Here is an 18800-nt window from a genome sequence, read left to right on the forward strand (position 1 = left end):
CCCTCCTAACCTTGATCAGAAATGTTTTGCCAGGTATCTGGGCTTCCATTAACCCTGTGAAGCTGGCGCAGAAAATGAACATCACAGACTGGTGTGGGATTTTTGTTACTGGTCCTGCTGGATTCTCTCTGAGCTTCCTAGATCTGTGACATTCTATCAGCCCATCATTAATTTTAGAAAATTCTCAGTTACTATTATTTCCAATGTTTCTTTTCCATTTTCTCTCTTCCTTTTGGTATTTTTCATTATGTAAATGTTATGCCTTTTGCAAATTTTCCCATAATTCTTGCCTTTATTTTCTGTTTTTTTCCTCCAGTTTGCAAGTTTCTATCCACATAACCTCAAGCTCACTGATTCTTTACTTGCCTGTGTCTAATCTGATGAGCCTATAAAAAGCATTCTTCATTGCCGTTATAGTGTTTTTCATTTCTAGAATTTCCCTTTTTTAAAAAATTTTCCATAGTTGTGACAATTTTACCCATCTGCTCTGACACGTTCACATTGTCCATTATAGCTCTTGGTGTATTAATCACAGCTATTTGAAGTCCTAAGTTTGATAGTACCCAAATCTCAGCCATAGCTGAGTCTGGTTCTGATGCTTGCTTAATCTATTCAAGCCATCTGTTTTGTTTTTTAGCTAGCCTTAAAATTTTTGGCTGAAAGCTAAACATGATCTGTAAGGTAGACCTTCAGCTGAGTAGACCTTCAGTGTGAAAGTTTTTGTTTTTGTTTTTGTATATGTGCTGACAGTTAGGCTGTGTTTACTGTTTGCAGTAACTGTGGTATCAGAGGCTAGAATTTCCTCTAGTGTTTCTGTGTTTCACCTGTTGTCTTTGGATTTCCCTAGAGACTCTTTCTTAACTATGGTCCGGATTCATTCCCCCCACCCCCTTCCTTCTTTCTTTCCTTCCTTCCTATAAGATTTATTTATTTATTTGAAAGGGAGAGAGAAAGAGAGAGAGAGGTCTTCCATCTGCTGGTTCACTCCACAAATGGTTGAAACAGTCCAAATCTGGAGCCAGGAGCTTCTTCCAGGTCTCTCATATGGGTGTAGGGGCTCAAGCACTTGGGCCATCTTCTATTGCTTTCCCAGGCCGTAGCAGAGAGCTGGATCGGAGGTGGAACAGCTGGGACTCGAACCAGTGCCCATATGGGATGCTGGCATTGCAGGTGGTAGTTTTGCTCACTGTGCCACAGTGCTAGCCCGTATAGTTCTTTCAACTGTAAGCCCTTCTTCCTAGACAGAGGCCTGATCAATACGGTGTTAAGATTTGGAGGATGACGTGTTCTCTAACTCTATGATTAGTTCTCAGTCCTTCAGTGAGCCTGGGCCCCTGGGCTGTGACAGTCACAAGTGCTGCTCAGTTTCCCGTTCCTTCCCTCTAAGTGAGGCGTGAAGAGGGGCTGGAGTTGGGTGCCCCCCTTCTCCCAGGTTGGCTGGGTGCTGATAGACCTGAGTTGTTTCAACTGTGATAAAATCATTTCCTTGGCAGGGTTTTGTTAAGAATAGGATCTGTGGGTTTGCTTCAGAATGGTTCCTTGTCCCCTCCTGTCTGCAGAAGCGTAAGGAGAATTTCTTCTGAGAAACAGATGGGTGCTCTCTGAGACTACCTCCTCTTTCAGGGTTTAACTCAAAGGCTGGTCCACACTGAGCCTCATGCAAGTGTTTCTGCCATGCTGGTGCCAGCCAGGGGCTCCGCCTGTCTGTATTCTAATCATCTCTCCAAGTTCAGAGGGCAGCTGCTTGCCCTATGACCTCAGTTTTCTTATGGATCTCCAAGGAGGTGTCACTATTCAGTTCCAATTCTAAGATTTTTTTAAAAAGATTTATTTATTTATTTAAGGAGTTACACATAGCCTGCACCACAGCTCACTAGGCTAATCCTCTGCCTGCGGTGCCAGCACACCGGGTTCTAGTCCCGGTCGGGGTGCCAGATTCTGTCCCGGTTGCCCCTCTTCCAGGACAGCTTTTTGCTGTGGCCAGGGAGTGCAGTGGAAGATGGCCCAAGTGCTTGGGCCCTGCACCCCATGGGAGACCAGGGTAAGTACCTGGCTCCTGCCATCGGATCAGTGTGGTGCACTGGCTGCAGCGCGCTGGCTGTGGCGGCCATTGGAGGGTGAACCAGCAACAAAGGAAGACTTGTCTCTGTCCCTCTCTCTCACTGTCCACTCTGCCTGTCAAAAAAACAAAACAAAACAAAAAAACAAAAAACAAACAAAAAAAAACAAAAAAAAGAGAGTTACACAGAGAGAGGAAGAGATAGATAGATCGATCGATCGATTGATTGATCAATCTTCCATCTACATGTTCACTCCTCAAATGGTTGTAATGGGGGCTGGCACTGTGGCATAGCAGGTACAGGTAAAGCTACTGCCTGCAGTACTGGCATCCCATATGGGTGCCGGTTAGACACCCAGCTGCTCCACTCCTGGTATAGCTCTCTGCTATGGCTTTCAGTGGAAGATGGCCCAAGTCCTTAGGCCCTACACCCATGTGGGAGACTTGGAAGAACTTCTGGCTCCTGGCTTCAGATCAGCCCAGCTCTGGCTATTGTGGATGGAAGACCTCTTTCTCTCTCTTCCTCTGCCTCTCTCTAACTCTGCCTTTCAAATAAAATAAATAAATCTTAAAAAAAAAAATGGTTGTAATGGCTGGGGCTGGGTCAGGTCAAAGCCAGGAGTCAGGAGCTTTTTCTGGGTCTCCCATATGGGTATAGGGGCCCAAAGACTTAGGCCATCTTCTGCTGCTTTCCCAGGCACATTAGCAAGGAACTAGATTAGAAATGGAGCAGCTGGGTCTTGAGCCAGCACCCATATGGGATGCTGGCATCACAGGTGGTGGCTTTACCCACTATGCCATGATGCTGGCCCCCAATTTTAAGATTTTTACATATTAGACCAGAAACTGCTTTACTTGTTAGAAAAAAAAATTATTCATGGAAAGAATGAAAGTTCTATCACACACATGTAACTGCTGAGTGCTTTTCATGGAAATACATATTGTGAAAAAAATCTATGCATGGGTTTCAACTTTTTGCAGAAAAATAAACTCATTCTATCTTGTTACGCACTTCTAAGTGGGATCTATTTTGAGACATTGATAAGGGTGAGGCACTGGTTTGAAAAGCACCCCTATCAGAGCAACATGTGTTGTACTAAAACAGAAGCAAGACAGGCATCAAACTTAAGGTGAAATAGTTGATAACAACTTATGGGGACAATGCCCCAAATAAACCATCAGTTTACAAATGGGTAGCTCATTTTCAGAAGGGATGTGATGATATTGAAGATGAAGCCCACAGAGACAGATCATCTAAATCAATTTCCAAGGAAAAAAATTAATCTTGTTCTCACCCTAATTGAAGAGTCCCAATGACTAAGAGCAGAAACAATAGCCAACACCATAGACAACTCAGTTACTTCAGCCCACACAATTCTGACTGAAAAATCAAAGTGCAACAGCATTTCTGTTCAATGGGTGCCAAAACCCTTGTGCCTAGATCAATTGCACAGAAGTCCAGAGCTTTTGATGGAAATTTTAAACAAGTGGGATCAAAATCCTAAAACATTTGTTGAAATAAGTGGAATAGGAGATGAAATATGGCTTTAGCAGTACTATCCTGAAGACAAAGCACAATCAAAGCCATGGCTACCAAGAGGTAGAAGTGATCCAGTCAAGGCCAAAGCAGACTGGTCAAGAGCAAATGTCATAGATTTTTGGGGGATGCTCAAGGCATTTTTATTTTTTAAACAATTTTTACTTTTTACTAATTTTATTTTTATTTGAAGTAGAAAGAGTAAGAGAGCTGGGCCAGGCTGAAGCAGGAGCCTGGAACTCTATTCAGATCTCCCACATGGGTAGCAGTGACCCAACCACTTGAGCCATCGTCTGCTGCCTCCCAGGATGCACATTAGCAGGAAGCTGGATTGGAAGTGGTATAGCTGAGCCCTCAACTGAATGGTGCCTGCACTCCTCTATGGCATGTGGCTATTCAAGAGGTGACTAAAATTACAAGGGTAATTTTGTGAGAGTTTTTATGGGAAATCAGTAGGCACCCACCCAGCCCTGATTTTGCTCCTTCAGACTTTTATTTTTTAATCTTTAAAAATGTTCAAAGGGCACCCATGTCAGTTAATAATGTAAAAACAGGATATAGGATATAGACAAATTCCTAGGATGCTCAGTTCTTTACATATGAACTAAATGGCTGCCATCATCATTTCCAAGACTGTCTTGAATTTGACAATGCTTATGTTACAAAATCAAGCTTCTATTTTATGTTTTTATCTTTTAGCTCCATTTTCCCATGAACTTTTTGTTTCTTTGGAAACACTGAGGGATAATATCAAAATATAGCTCAATGAAGATGTTTAAATAATGAATGCATGAAGCCTAGTATTTACTCCCTAGGTGTCCACATCTTGATCCAAGAAGTGAATTTAGATTTCAGAGGAATAGATGAAAACTTATTTGTTTATTTGCTCTCAGCCTAGCTTTTGCTGGGAACTAGAAAGGATGCAATTTTCTAGTGGGATTCTGAAATGCTAGTGTTTATATTGCCCACTGGACAATTCTAAGTGCTTTGGAATCCACATTATCAGGGTGAGGAATTGATGTACAATTATACAATTACAAAAATAAAGTGAGGGGTGAGTGTTGCAGTGCAGTGGTTAACTTGTCATTTGGGTTGCCTGCATCCCATATTGAAGTGCTGGTTCCAGTCTTGGCTCCTCCACTTCCAATCTAGTCTATCAGGCTAATGCTTCTGGGATGGCAGTGGATGATGGCCCAAGTACTTGAGTTCCTACCACCCGCATGGGAGACCTGGATGAAGTTCTGTGCTCCTGACTTCAGTCTTGTCCATCACTGGCTGTTGTGGGCTCTTTGGGAGTGAATCACTGAGCAGAAGAATTCTTTCTGCCTCTATCACTTTGCCTTTCAAATAAATAGACAAATCTTTGAAAAGTTAAGTGGCCTGAACATAAGGACAACTGTGGACAGAGTCAGATTTTTCTTTATAAAGCAATTTTAGATCAGTTTTAGCACAAGGTTGGTGGAATCCTTAAACTTCCAAACTTCAAACATTGTAAGATAATTTTGGCCTGGAAAATTTTAAAGATGTTATCAGGGGCCAGCACTGTGGTGCAGTGGGCTAAGCCTCTGCCTGAGACAATGGCATCCCATATGGGCACCGGTTCAAGTCCCAGCTACTCCGCTTCCAATCCAGCTCTCTGCTATGGCCTGGAAAAGCAGTAGAAGATGGCCCAAGTGCTTGGGCTCCTGCAGCCACATGGGAGACCCAGAAGAAGCTTCTGGCCCCTGGCTTCAAATTGACTCAGTGCTAGCCGTTGCAGCCATTTGGAGAGTGAACCAGTGGATGGAAGACCTCTCTCTCTCTGCCTTTGTCTCTCTGTAACTCTGCCTTTCAAATAAATATTTTTTTTTAAAAAAAAGAGATGTTATCAGGTGTCGTGCAGAGGTTATAGAGAAGTAATGGGCCCCTGAATTTGATTTCTCATCTACTGAGTTACTCTGATCATCATGGATTATGCTTGCTTTCCCCAATACTATTCTACAACAGAGCTTGTCAAGGTTGTTGGAGTCATATTGCCAAATTGAACTATCAATTCTCAGTCTGTATCTTACTTGACCATGGTAGCCTGCACACTCACATTCCCCCAAGACTCATTCCCCTTAGAATCCATACCTGTGTGATAACCTCCTGCATCAGCTGAGGGCTTTGACCACGGGACTTGCTTTGACCAAGGAGACATTAACAAGTCTGGAGCAAGCAGAGGCTTCATCAGCACTGGTTCATTGACTCTTGCTCTCTTGACCCCTACTTGCTAAGAAGTCTGAGCTCTCCTGCTGGAGAGGCCATGTGGAGAAGAAATACTGCACAGCACCCAGTGCTAGCCTCCTGTGAACAAGGCTGCCAGCAACCGTTGGCTCCCAGCCCAGGCTGCATATGTGACTCCAAGCCAAGACCAGCAGAGGTACCACCCGGCTGAATTATTCTAATTGTTGACTCACAGAATCATGCACAATGAAATGGGTGCTTCAAGTACCTAGGTTTGTGTTGCTGCTCACTACAGTCATAGACCAGTAATATACTTGACACAGCAGCAGCATTTCACAAAGTTGGTCATGTCACATCATGTGTGTGTAATTATGGTGAACTATATGCAACAAAAGAAACACTCAATAAAGTGAAGAGCCAACTGACAGAACGGAGAAATTATTTTCCAATTATGCAACTGATAAAGGATTAATAACCAGAATATATAAAGAGGTTAATAAACTTAACAACAACAGAACAACCCAGTTAAGAAATGGGCAAAGGACTGAAATAGGCATTTTTCTTTCTTTCTTTCTTTCTTTTTTAATCCTAACCCCAACACTATTCAGGGTATATCCCTAGCCCTAATACTAACACTAACCCTAATTGTAACCCTAAACTTACCCTAGCTCTCACACAAATCCACACATAAGCCCTCACATTATCCATAGTTCTAAAGATAACAAGAGTCCTAAACCTAACAGTAACCTAATACTTGCCTTAAACTTAGACCTGGCCCTAAATGTCACACTAAGTCTCTTCTTATCCCTGTATGTTAACTTTAGCCATAACCTTAAGGAAAAGACTAACTTAACCCTATAACCCTAATCTTACCCAAAGCATAGACTTAACCCTATTCCTAAATCTATCCCTAAACTTAATCCTAGCCAGAACCTGAACCCTACCTCAACCCTAAATCTCCCCCATATCCACACATTAGCAATTGCATTCTCAGTAGTCCTAAGGTTCTTTCTACCCATATCTCTAATAATAACCATGAATTCTAACCCTAACCCTAACTATAGCATAGCTATAACCCTGAAATAGGCATTTTTCAAAAGAGGAAATCCAAATGGCCAACAGAAACATGAACAATGCTCAGGATCACTAGCTGTCAGGGAAATGCTGAATAAACCCCCATTAGAATGGCTTTCACACAGAAATCAACAAGCAACAAATGCTGGTGAGGATGTGAGGAAAAGGGCAGGAGCCCTAATTCACTGTTGGTGGGACTGTAAACTGGTGCAGCCACTGTGGAAGACAGGATGGAGATTCCTCAGAAATCTGAATACAGACCCACCCTATGACCCAGCCATTCCACTCCTGGGCATTTACTCAAGGGGAATGATTTCCACATATGAAAGAGTTATCTGTATCCTCATGTTTATTGCAGCTCAATTCACAATAGCTAAGATATGGAATCAACCCAAAGGTCCATCAACAGAAGACTGGATAAAGAAATTATGGGATATGTACACCATGGAATACTACAGAGAGGTTAAAAAAATGAAATTCTATCATTCGCAACAAAATGGATAAAACTCGAAAACATCATACTTAGTGAAATAAGGCAGTCCCAAAAAGACAAATACCGTATGTTCTCCCTGATGCATGATAACTAATCGAGTGCCTAAAAGGTGAAATTGACACTTTGAGATGCAATGACTTGGAACAGCCCTTATCTCTAGTGTTGAGGAACTTTTTTTCATATTATTTGCTGAACTATACTTAATATAGAGTTAAGTGTACATGTATAAGTTTAATTGAAAATAGATCTTAGTAAAAAATAAGAATGGGAATAGGAGAGGGAGGAGGAAGAGGGGTGGGAATGTGGGTGGGAGGGTGGGTATGGTGGGGAGAATCACTATGTTCCTAAAATTATATTTATGAAATGCATGAATTTTGTATTCCTTAAATAAAAAGCTTCTGGGGAAAAATATGCATTATAAAATTTACCATTTTAACCACCTTAAGTGTAGAATTCAGTGGCATTAACATATTATACAGGCACCACCACTGTTCATTTCTACATTTTTTTTCATTATCTCAAATCTAAACAAACTCTGTTAAACAATAACTCCCATTCCAGCATCAGTCTGCCCACAACCATCATTCAACTCTCTGTCTCTATGAATTTGCCTATTTTAGGTATCTCATGCAAGTGCAGTCCCACAATATTTGTCTGTGTGTTTCTGGCTTATTTCACTGAGTGCAATGACTTCGAGTTTTATCCATGTTGAAGCATGGGCCAGAACTTGCTTTTCAGGCCTAAATACTATTGCGTGCACAACCTGCATTTTGTTTTTCCATCGTCAGTGGGTGGACGTCTGGGTTGTTTCCATCTTTTGGCTATTGTGAGTACCGCTGCTACGAAGATTGGAATACAAGGATCTGTTTGAGTATCTGTCATGGCTCTGCATTTGAAACTTAATTTGATGCGGGGGAAGCCATTGTAATCCATAAGTCGTACTTTGGAAATTTATATTCATTAAATAAAAGTTTAAAAAAAAAAGAAACTTAATTTGGCTTTCAGGATATCATGTTCATTTTTTTTCTTTTATTGCATCTTGTCAGCTTTTTTCCCTCTTCTCCTACACCTCTGAGCATCTGAGTGCCTCCGACTTCCCTTCTGAGAGTTCTCTCTGAACTCATTTCCTTATTTCACCTGTTCCTCTGACGTAACACACCCACATCTGAAATGAGTCCCACTGCTGTGCTCCAGTGTGGGCTGCTCTGAACTTCAGACTCATATGTTCACCTGCTTGCCAGAAATTTCTATGTGGATATCTAAGAGGTATCACAGACTAAATCTGTCCAAACGTGAAATCCTGATACTACTCCCAAATTATCCTCCTATAATCTTCCCATGTCATTAATGGTTCCATCCTTCTAATTGCTCTGACCAAGTTATTCTTGTCTTTCTCTTTTAGTCCATTAAGGAACCCTGCAGCTTTGTCTTCACAATATCGAGGGTGTATTTGGCTTCCCATCACCATCTTGGAGTAAACCACCACTATCTCTGCCCTAGACCCCTGCCCATAACCTCATGGCTGGTCTCCCTCCTATCTTTCTTCCCTACAGCCTGTTCTCAACCCAATGCCAGAGTGTTGTAAAAAGGCAAGACTCCTCCTCTAATGAAAATTCTCCAAGTGGTATAAACTCCACACCTATTACTGTGTCTGTTGTTTTTTTTAAGATTTATTTATTTATTTGAAAGGCAGTGCTACACACACACCCCCCCCACACACACACACAGGGTGGGAGGGAGGGAGGGAGGAAGAGAGAGAGAGAAAAAAATCTTCCATCCACTGGTTCACTCCTCAGGCTGCAATGGATGAGGCTGGACCAGGCCCAAGCCAGGAGCTTCTTCCAGGTCTGCCAAGTGGGTGCAGAGGTCCAATCGCTTGGTCCATTCTCTGCTGCTTTCCCAGGCACATTAGCAGGGAGCTGGATTGGAAGTAGAGCAGCTGGGACACCAACCACACCAGCACACTTATGGAATGGCGCACCCTAGGCAGCAGCTTAACCTGCTACGTCACAATGCTGGCCCCATTACTGTGTGTTTTACGGTGTTAAAGACCCTCTTCCCCCAGGCCATCTACCCTTTTAGAGTCTTGGCACTGACTACTCCTTTACCTTGGAAAATTCTTGTCTTTATCTCACTAGGTCTCCATTTGAATGTCACCATCCAGAAAAGGCTGTGACCACTCATTGTAACACATCAGCTCCCCTGCACCCCAGATCCCCTACCTCCTGTGTTCTGCTTGGGTGTCATCTTCAGACTTCTCTCCATCTGACATCCTCTTTTTTTCTTGTTTGCTGTTGTCTGCCTCTCCACTGAACGCAGGCTTCATGGGTACAGGGACTTAGTCTGTCACGTTGATGGCTGTGACTGTGGTAGCCAGAGTGGTCCCTGACAGATAGGATGCCCTCAATACATCAGTGCCGATGGAGGGAGAAATCTTGAGTAGGTCTGCCTCCGTGCGTAGGCACGGGAAAGTCAATCGGCAAAGTGCACCTGCCGGGAACAGGACAGGCTGACCCACAGCAGTGGGTGTTTGATGCATGTGTGTTAGATGGTGGAGATTCGTTGTCCTGAAGATAACTCCATTCACTTAAGGACATAATAATGAACTATTCTTTCTGGTAATCACAGCAAGACTGTTTATGGCAGCCACTTCCGGTCTCTGATATGCAATCAGGAGTTTGATCTTCCCCATCACTGAGGCAGCAGTGGGGAATGAGCAGAAGGATGCCCAAGAATGACTCTAAATTTTTTAAAAAATACTGCTCTTCAAATACAGAATGGACACATAATAGGTTTATTCAACTTGGTAACGAAAGAATCAGGTGGTAAAGCTGGTCTCAAGAATATTTCAAAAATGTTTAGACATTAGAGACAGAACGTTGAGTGCCGGGTTAGATTATAAACCCTGTTAATATTTTACAGGGTAATAACAGCATAACTTTGTGGTTATCTTTTCAATAGTATAAAAATTGTTTGCATTCTTACCTGATGAAGTACTGCAAGTTGTTATCTAACTTCATAGTGTCTAGGCACCAATCGATAATAAATAGTTGGGGCCGATGCCGTCGTATAACTCGTGAAGCCGCCACCTGCAGTGCAGGCATCCGATATGGGCGCCGATTCAAGTCCTGGCTGCTCCACTTCTGATCCAGCTCTCTGCTATGGCCTGGGAAAGCAGTAGAAGATGCTCAAGTCCTTGGGCCCCTGCACCTGCGTGGGAGACCAGGATGAAGCTCCTGGCTTTGGATTGGCGCAGCTCCAGCTGTTACAGCCATCTGGGGAGTGAACCAGGGGTTGGGAGACTCTCTCTCTCTCTCTCTCCCCCCCCCCCCTCTCGGGATGGGCCTGTTACACAGAGCGCCAGTGTGATATTGAAAGGGCATGCAGTGCTCCTTTGCCTGATTTCCAAGTTTTGTACAATCTTTTTTTTTTTTGTAAGATTTATTTTATTTATTACAGAGAGAATTAGAGACACACACACAGAATAAGAGGTCTTCCATCCACTGGTTCACTCCTTAAATGGCTGCAACGGCCGGAGCTGAGCTGATCTGAAGCCAGGAGTCAGGCTCTTCTTCCAGGTCGTCCCACGTGGGTGCAGGGGCCCAAGGACTTAGACCATCCTCTGCTGCTTTCCAGGCACATCAGCAAGGAGTTGGATTGGAAGACGAGCAACCGTACTTGAACCGGTGCCTATATGGGATGTTGGCATTGCTGGCGAGGGCTTTAACCTGCTGGGCCACAGTGCCAGCCCCTGTATAATTTTTATAAAGGTTTGTTTATTTATTTTAAAAGTTAGAGAGAGAGGAGATCTTCCATGTGCTGCTGGTTTACACCTGCTGGTTCACTCCCTGAGTCAGGCTGAAGCCAGAAGCCAGGAGCTTCTTCCATCCTCATCTCCCATATGAGTGCAGGGGTCCAAGCACTTGGGCCATCCTCCACTGCTTTTCCCGGTCAGGACCTGAACTGGTGCCCATCTGGGATGCTGGTATTGGAGGCGGTGGGTTTTCTAGCTACACCACATGCCAACCCCTTGGATAATCTTTCTTACCAGCAATATAAACCCAGCTGATCTTACAATGATTTCTACTTATCAACTTTGAATTTTTTTTTTTAAAAGAAATTTCTGATTATAAAATACAGGTGGATCTTATTTTCAACCTGCAAATGTGAACGCACCATTTGACAAGTGAGAGGTTGAGGGTGGATCAACAGCTAGGAGGCTTATGTGAAAACAAGACATCTGGGACCGCTGCTGTGGGGCCAGTGCTGTGGCATAGTGGGTAAGGCTGCCGCCTGCAGTGCCGGCATCCCATATGGGCGCCGGTTCAAGTCCCGGCTGCTCCTCTTCCAATCCAGCTCTCTGCTATGGCCTGGGATAGCAGTAGAGGATGGCCCAACTCCTTGGGCCCCTGCAGGCACGTGGGGGACCCGGAAGAAGCTCCTGGCTTCAGATCGGCGCAGCTCCGGCCATTGCGGTCAGTTGGAGAGTGAACCACGAGATGGAGGACCTTTTTCTCTCTCCCTGCCTCTGCCTCTCTATAACTCTGCATTTCAAATAAAATAAATAAATAGGAGAAGGAGAAGGCGCCCAAGAAGCAGCTTGCTGGAACTTTTACTGCAAGGGTTAGGGGAGAGTCCAGGATGTAGGAAAGGGGGAGAGAGGGGACCCCTCTTGCAGCTCTCCTGGTGTGTGGTTGCCCGGCCCCTCTGAGCACCACATGGCCAGCTTTGCTTTCCGGGAGCATCTCCTGAAATACAAGCCTGAAGCTCAAGCCTGCAAACTGGTGCAGGTTCTCTGCCCCGTTCCCATAACTTTCTCTGGCCTAAAACCTACCCTCTTGGTGGCAGCCCCACTGTGGGTTGTGGCTCTGTGGCTGCCCAGGGAACCCCACAGAGTGAGGGTGTATGTGCCTGTGGCTCTAGCCAGGAAGATTTGGAGCTGTGTTCTGCACTCTGTGAGCAAGTGCAAAACCAGCAGAGGATGAGGGAAACGAGGAAGAACTCAATCGTCTCACAGAGCTGATCTGCACATCAGAGAGCACTGCTGTTCCTATTCTTCTCACGTGAAAGTGAGTCTTAGAAAATGAAGGGGGCCGGCACCATGGTGTGGTGGGTAAAGCTGCCGCCTGAATCGCTGGTGCTCCATACGGGCACTGGTTCGAGTCCCGGCTGCTCCACTTCCGATCCAGCTCTCTGCTATGGCCTGGGAAAGCAGTAGAAGATGGCCCAAGTCCTTGGGCCCCTGCACTCACGTGGGAGACCCGGAAGAAACTCCTGGCTCCTGGCTTTGGATCAGCCCAACTCTGGCTGTCCCGGCCATTTGGGGAGTGAACTAGCAGATGGAAGACCTCTGTCTCTCTGTCTCTCTTCTTTTCTCTCTGTAACTCTGCCTTTCAAATAAATAAATAAATAAATCTGTAAAAAATGAAGGAATGATCCATGTAGAACCAGGGCTGAGCCCACTCACCTCCAGAGAGAGACAGTTACGGATTTTTATTTATTTTTGAAAACGGCACAGCCCTGGCTTGATCTGGGGTGACCTAGCAAACAGGTGGCTCATAAGTCACTTTGTCTCTGGCCTGTGTGTTACCATCTTCGATGCATTTGTACATCTGAGGCTCTGGAAGTGTTGCCTGGTGCAGGAACCTGGTGCACTTAACTCCCTTATCACCCCTGCCTGCTGCCCCCTCCCCAAATGGTCATCAGTGGTCCGAGCATGCACTCGTAAGCATGGATTTCATTTTTTTTTTTTCACCAAAACAAACTTACCTTTCAAGTCTGTTTTCCATGAACTTTTTGAAGGACTTTCATACAGGCTCCAGTGTTTCAGAGGACTTTCCCTCCCATCATCTTATTTCATCCTTGCAACAATCTTATGATATCAGTGGGCAGTATTATTTTTGCTGTTTTACCGATGACAAAGCCGAGGCTTAGGTCGATTAAGGACCCTTCCCATGATCTCATGGACTAGTAAGAGGCAGATGTGGAACCAGAGGCAGGCGCCCCAGCCACCCATGCCACCTCTGCCTGGCTTGCAGACTCGGTGGCTTTTCCTCTGTGACCTCTCCTTGCTCCCCATGCCCGAGTGACTACGGCGTTTTTCTCTCTGGAGCGTCCTGTGTTTTTTCCACTTCCTCCCTTTTCCTCCCTCTCCTTAATTTTCAAGGTTTGAGAACCAAGCTTTGGATGAGAGAATACAGGATAGCAGCTTCGTCCAAAGCCCACGCCCTGCCTAGTGAAGGAGGGCTGACGGCTGAGCGCTCCCTCTGCTGTCCGATCTGAGTAGTGCAGGAGCTCTGTATAAAGGCTGGGTGTGGGAGGTGGGGCTGGGCCCCTAAATGACTCCCCGAAAATGGATATTTGAGTGAAATAATAAAGCTAGGAAGCAAGCTCTTTTGGAATTCACTTGTTCTTATGTATAGCACCATTAGAAAAAATACTATGAGGATTTTTAAAATCTAGGTGAGATGATTAATAAGACTGTTATTTGTAAAATACATATCATTGATATTTCAAAAAAAGCCTGGGCTTTGGAATGAGACACATCAAGTGAGCTTTTTAGGGGGCTGGCCTCACTTCTGCCTTCCAGATAAGTCAGGAGCCAGGACGCTGGGAAACCCCACCACTCAGTGTAGGAATAAGCAGGGGAGATACAGAGGGGACCAGACACAGCTGGCACGCTGACCACAGATAATGTCTCTGCACTGTGTATTTCTCTACAGAAAAAGCCAGGAGGTAGGATTTGGTATGTTTTTATGATAAAGAAATACTAAATGTTTGATGAAATAAATCTATCTTTGCTGAATACTACACAATGTATACATGTACCAAAACATCAAAATATCACATAGTACTCAATAAAATATGGAAAAGTTTTATGTAGTTAAAATTTCCAAAAAAAAACTTAACAAGTGCTTAATGAGGGAAACATTAATGGAAAATTATGTTCAATGCATAACATTTTTATTTTATTAACTATTTTATGTACTTGTGAATTTTGCTACATTTATCTTTTTAGATCATATTGATTGTGGACACTAATGAACTTGTCCTTAAAAATAATTGCCTTGGGGTTGGCGTTGTGGTGTAGAAGGTTAAGCCTCTGCCTGTGGCACCAGTGTCCCATATGGTGCCAGTTCATGTCCATGTCCGGGCTGCTCCTCTTCCAATCCATCTCCCTGCTAATGGCCTGGGAACAACGTATAAGATGGCTCAAGTGCTTGGGCCCCTGAACCCATGAGGGAGACCCGGAAAAGGCTTCTGGCTCCTGGCTTCAGACTGGCCCAGCTCAGGCCATTGCAGCCATTTGGGAGTGGACCAGCAGAAGGAAGACCTTTCTCTCTCTCTCTCTCTGTCTGTAACTCTGCCTCTCAAATAAATAAATAAATATTTTTTTTTTTTGACAGGCAGAGTGGACAGTGAGAGAGAGACAGGGAGAAAGGTCTTCCATTACTGTTGGTTTACCCTCCAATGGCCGCTGCGGCCGGCGCACCGTGCTGATCGGAAGCCAGGAGCCAGGTGCTTCTCCTAGTCTCCCATGTGGGTGCAGGGCCCAAGGACTTAGACCATCCTCCACTGCACTCCCAGGCCACAGCTGAGAGCTGGACTGGAAGAGGAACAACCAGGACAGAATCTGGTGCCCCGACCGGGACTAGAACCTGGTGTGCTGGTGCCGCAGGTGGAGGATTAGCCTATTGAGCCGTGGTGGCGGCCTAAATAAATCTTAAAAAAAAAAAAAAAATTGCCTACTGAATTCTATGACAGCCAAGAGGAAAGCTATTCCTCTCTCAGAAGAGGAAAATCTTCATGCCTGCGCTAGAACCCAAAACAAGCCAGAGGCAAAGCAGTCCCTTTAATCGCCGCACACCTGCTTCCCATGGGTAGTTTGGGGCAGAGCTGCAGCGATTAGGGGAACTTCCTGGAGCAGGTGGCATTGACGCACGCTTGGGAGCTGAGCTGAAATAAGTAGAAAGAAGGGGAAGAGTTAGTTACCTTTCAAATGCATGTAGTTTAGAGAAAAGATCAGAGAGTAGACGCTGCTAGGGGGCAAGTAATACAGGTGAGATTGAAAGGATGTTTCCAGAGAAGCCAGGAGAAAAGGGCCATTTGGTATAAGAATTACATTTATAATTGTGAAAACTTCAGTACATTGACAATATAATGAAAATCTAGAGACAATTATTAACCAGCAAAACTAGCCCAGCAATAATGTCACAAATCTGTGGTCCATTCAACAGCAGAGAGGAGCTCCATGGCACCCATCATAAAATAAAGACAAAGCGGAAACATTAATCACCCCAATTTGATGGGTACACATTGTTTCCATGTGTTGAAAGGCCACATTGTACCCCATAAATACATACAATTATTGTTAATAAAATTACGAAAATGGAAAAGGCATCATTGCGTTCATTAGTGTTGCAGGGTTAATAAGAAACAGACGTGCAAGCTGGGGAGCTTCTCCCAGAGCCCAGTCTCTCTGAGCATGCAGCAGAAGACACAGGCTGGAGAGCAAACAGCTGCCCCCTGCAGTGGTGAGGCCCATAGGTGCTCAGAGGCTTTGCCACAGTCCTCTCGCTCTCTCTGGGAGGAGAGATAATAGAGAAGGCCACACTGCTCAGCACAAAGTTGCTTTGTGGGAATGCTGAGCCTGCTGATGGGGCCATGGTGTGCAAGATCTTTTGGGGTAAATTCTTAGAGGGGTGCTAACTGCTAGCCTCACATACATAACCTATGGGGTGCAAACTGTGGGGCACAAGCATCCTATATGGGCGACCTGGAGCTCCTAGGCGCTGTCGCAGCAGCCGGTCTCTCCCTGCTTCCCAGGTCTCTTTCAGTAGGATTGCCTTCTTCTCTCCAATAGACATAGATAACCTCAGCATACAGGCTTCAGATAAAAGCTTATAAGCATAAACAATAGCAACACAGTAAAATAACTAGGAAGGGATAAGGTTGTGGTATATCACCTTTGTATTTAGTATAATTTATTTAAAGTTTAGCTTAATTTTTAAATTTTTTTAATATGACAGGTAGAGTTATAGATAGTGAGAGAGAGAGAGAGAGAGAGACAGAGAGAAAGGTCTTCCTTCCATTGGTTCACTCCCCAAATGGCCGCCATGGCCGGTGCTGCGCTGATCCATAGCCAGGAGCCAGGTGCTTCTTCCTGGTCTCCATGCAGGTGTAGGGCCCAAGCACCTGGACCATCCTCCACTGCCCTCCCAGGCCACAGCAGAGAGCTGGACTGGAAGAGGAGCAACCAGGACTTGAACCCGGTGCCCATATGGGATGCTGGTGCCGCAGGCGGAGGATTAGCCAAGTGAGCCACGGTGCTGGGCATTGTTTAGCTTAATTTTTAATAACGGCTGTGTTTAGCAATTGCTTACAACTTTTTTTTTAAAGAATTATTTTATTTATTTGAAAGACAGAGTTATACACACACACACAGAGAGAGAGAGAGAGAGAGAGAGAGAGAGAGAGAGAGAAAGGTCTTCCATCTGCTGGTTCACTCCCCAAATGACCGCAACTGATAGAGCTGAGCCAATCCGAAGGCAGGAGCCAGGAGCTTCTTCTGGGTCTCCCTTGTGGGTGCAGGGACTCAAGCACTTGGGCCATCTTCTACTGCTTTCCCAGGCCATAGCAGAGAGCTGGATCCATATGGGATACTGGCACTGCAGACTGGGACTTTAACCTGCTATGCCACAGCACCGGCCCCAGTGCCTAGATATTTAATAACTGGCTCTTCTGAGCTGGTCCACGACTGGGGAATGAGTCAGAGAATTGAGTGCTATGGAGGAGGGAGCTTCAGAAACGTTCATGGAAAATAGAATTCAAAGATAAGTTTATCTTGGTGCAAGAAATGTTGAAGTCTCGATGCACAGTTGTTTCATAATGTGGCTTTTCCTTGAACTTTTGAAGACCTCTTGCATGAAAAAATAGCTGTGGAGATATCCAGTGTGTCTAGATTTGCTACGCAAGGAAATAATATGACTTTTACTTGGTAGTTCAGAATAGAAGAGAGAAGACTAAATTATACAGTGTAATTCCATTAAACCTAATAAGTTAGGGGCAATCTAGAAATAAATCTAAGATCTGTCATGGTCTTCAGAGATCCTTTGTTTTCTCACAGATTTCTTTTTTTTTTTTTTAAGATTTATATTTATTTGAAAGAGTTACAGAGAGAGAGAGAGAGAGAGAGATCTTCCATCCACTGGTTCACTCCCCAAATGGCCACAACGGTTAGAGTTGGGCTGGTCCAAAGCCAGAAGCCACTTCTGGGTCTCCCACAGGGAAGCAGGGGCCCAAGGATTTGGGTCATCTTCTGCTGCTTTCCCAAGTGCATTGGCAGGGAGCTGGGTCAGAAGTGGAGCAGCCGGGACACAAACAGGCATGCACATGGGATGCCAGCACTGCAGGTGATGGCTTTACCTGCTATGCCACAGTACTGGCTCTGAAGACTTCTGAATGTGTTCTTGAAAAAACAACTTTATTGAAATACAATTTATATGCCATAAACTGCTCATTTTGAGAATACAACTGAATGGATTTTCATAGTTCTTTTCACTAATCTCCCTTGAAAACTTTGCTCATCTTCTTTTGGACTTCATGGAGAAACTGGACAGGGTACCGTGTTGACTTCCTGTCTTAAGAGTTACACCTGGGGCCAGCACTGTGGCTCAGCAGATTAACCAGCATCTCATATAAGCACTGGTTTGAGTCCCAGATGCTCCACTTCCAAAACAGCTCCTTGCTAATGCACCTGGGAAAGCAGTAGAAGTGGCCCAAGTGATGGAGTTCTAGGTTCCTGGCTTTGGCCTGGCCCAGCCCCACCCATAGCAGCCAATTGGGGAGTGAATCAGTGAATGGAAGATTCTCTCTTTCTCTCTCTCTCTCCCCCCCTTTCTCTGTGACTCTTTCAGACAAATAAATAAATTTTTAAAGAATAAAAGAACTATAACTGGTTGAGATATTCCATCATCTGACACACAAGAGTAACCTTTTCAGTATAATAAAGCAGACTTGATCAGCAAAGTGGATTCCTCCCAGGTTAGCCTGAAGGTGAACGGAGAGGGCCACTGAGAGGAACTCCTGGGAATCAATGAGCAGATGACGTTGTGTTGCTGTCAGTCTCCTTGTAACTTCAAAGAGTCCTGAAGTCTCTCCCTGATATGACAGCGAAGGTTTATGGAGGATCCAGGCATCGTCCTCCATCACCCTCATCCCCCTAGCTTGTAGTAGAAAGAGGAGATAAGCCATGGCATTGGGACGTGACATTGAAATTCACTACAAGGAGTCTTCAAAAAAAGTTCCTGGAAAATGTGTGTTGAAAAAACTGTGCATGGATTTCAGTGAAAGAAGCTTATCTTTTATCTCCAATGTTCCATGCACTTTTCAGACTCCCCATATATATTCATCTCTTTATATGTATTATAGTA

This window comes from Oryctolagus cuniculus, chromosome 7, assembly GCF_964237555.1.
Source record: "Oryctolagus cuniculus chromosome 7, mOryCun1.1, whole genome shotgun sequence".
Taxonomy (NCBI): domain Eukaryota; kingdom Metazoa; phylum Chordata; class Mammalia; order Lagomorpha; family Leporidae; genus Oryctolagus; species Oryctolagus cuniculus.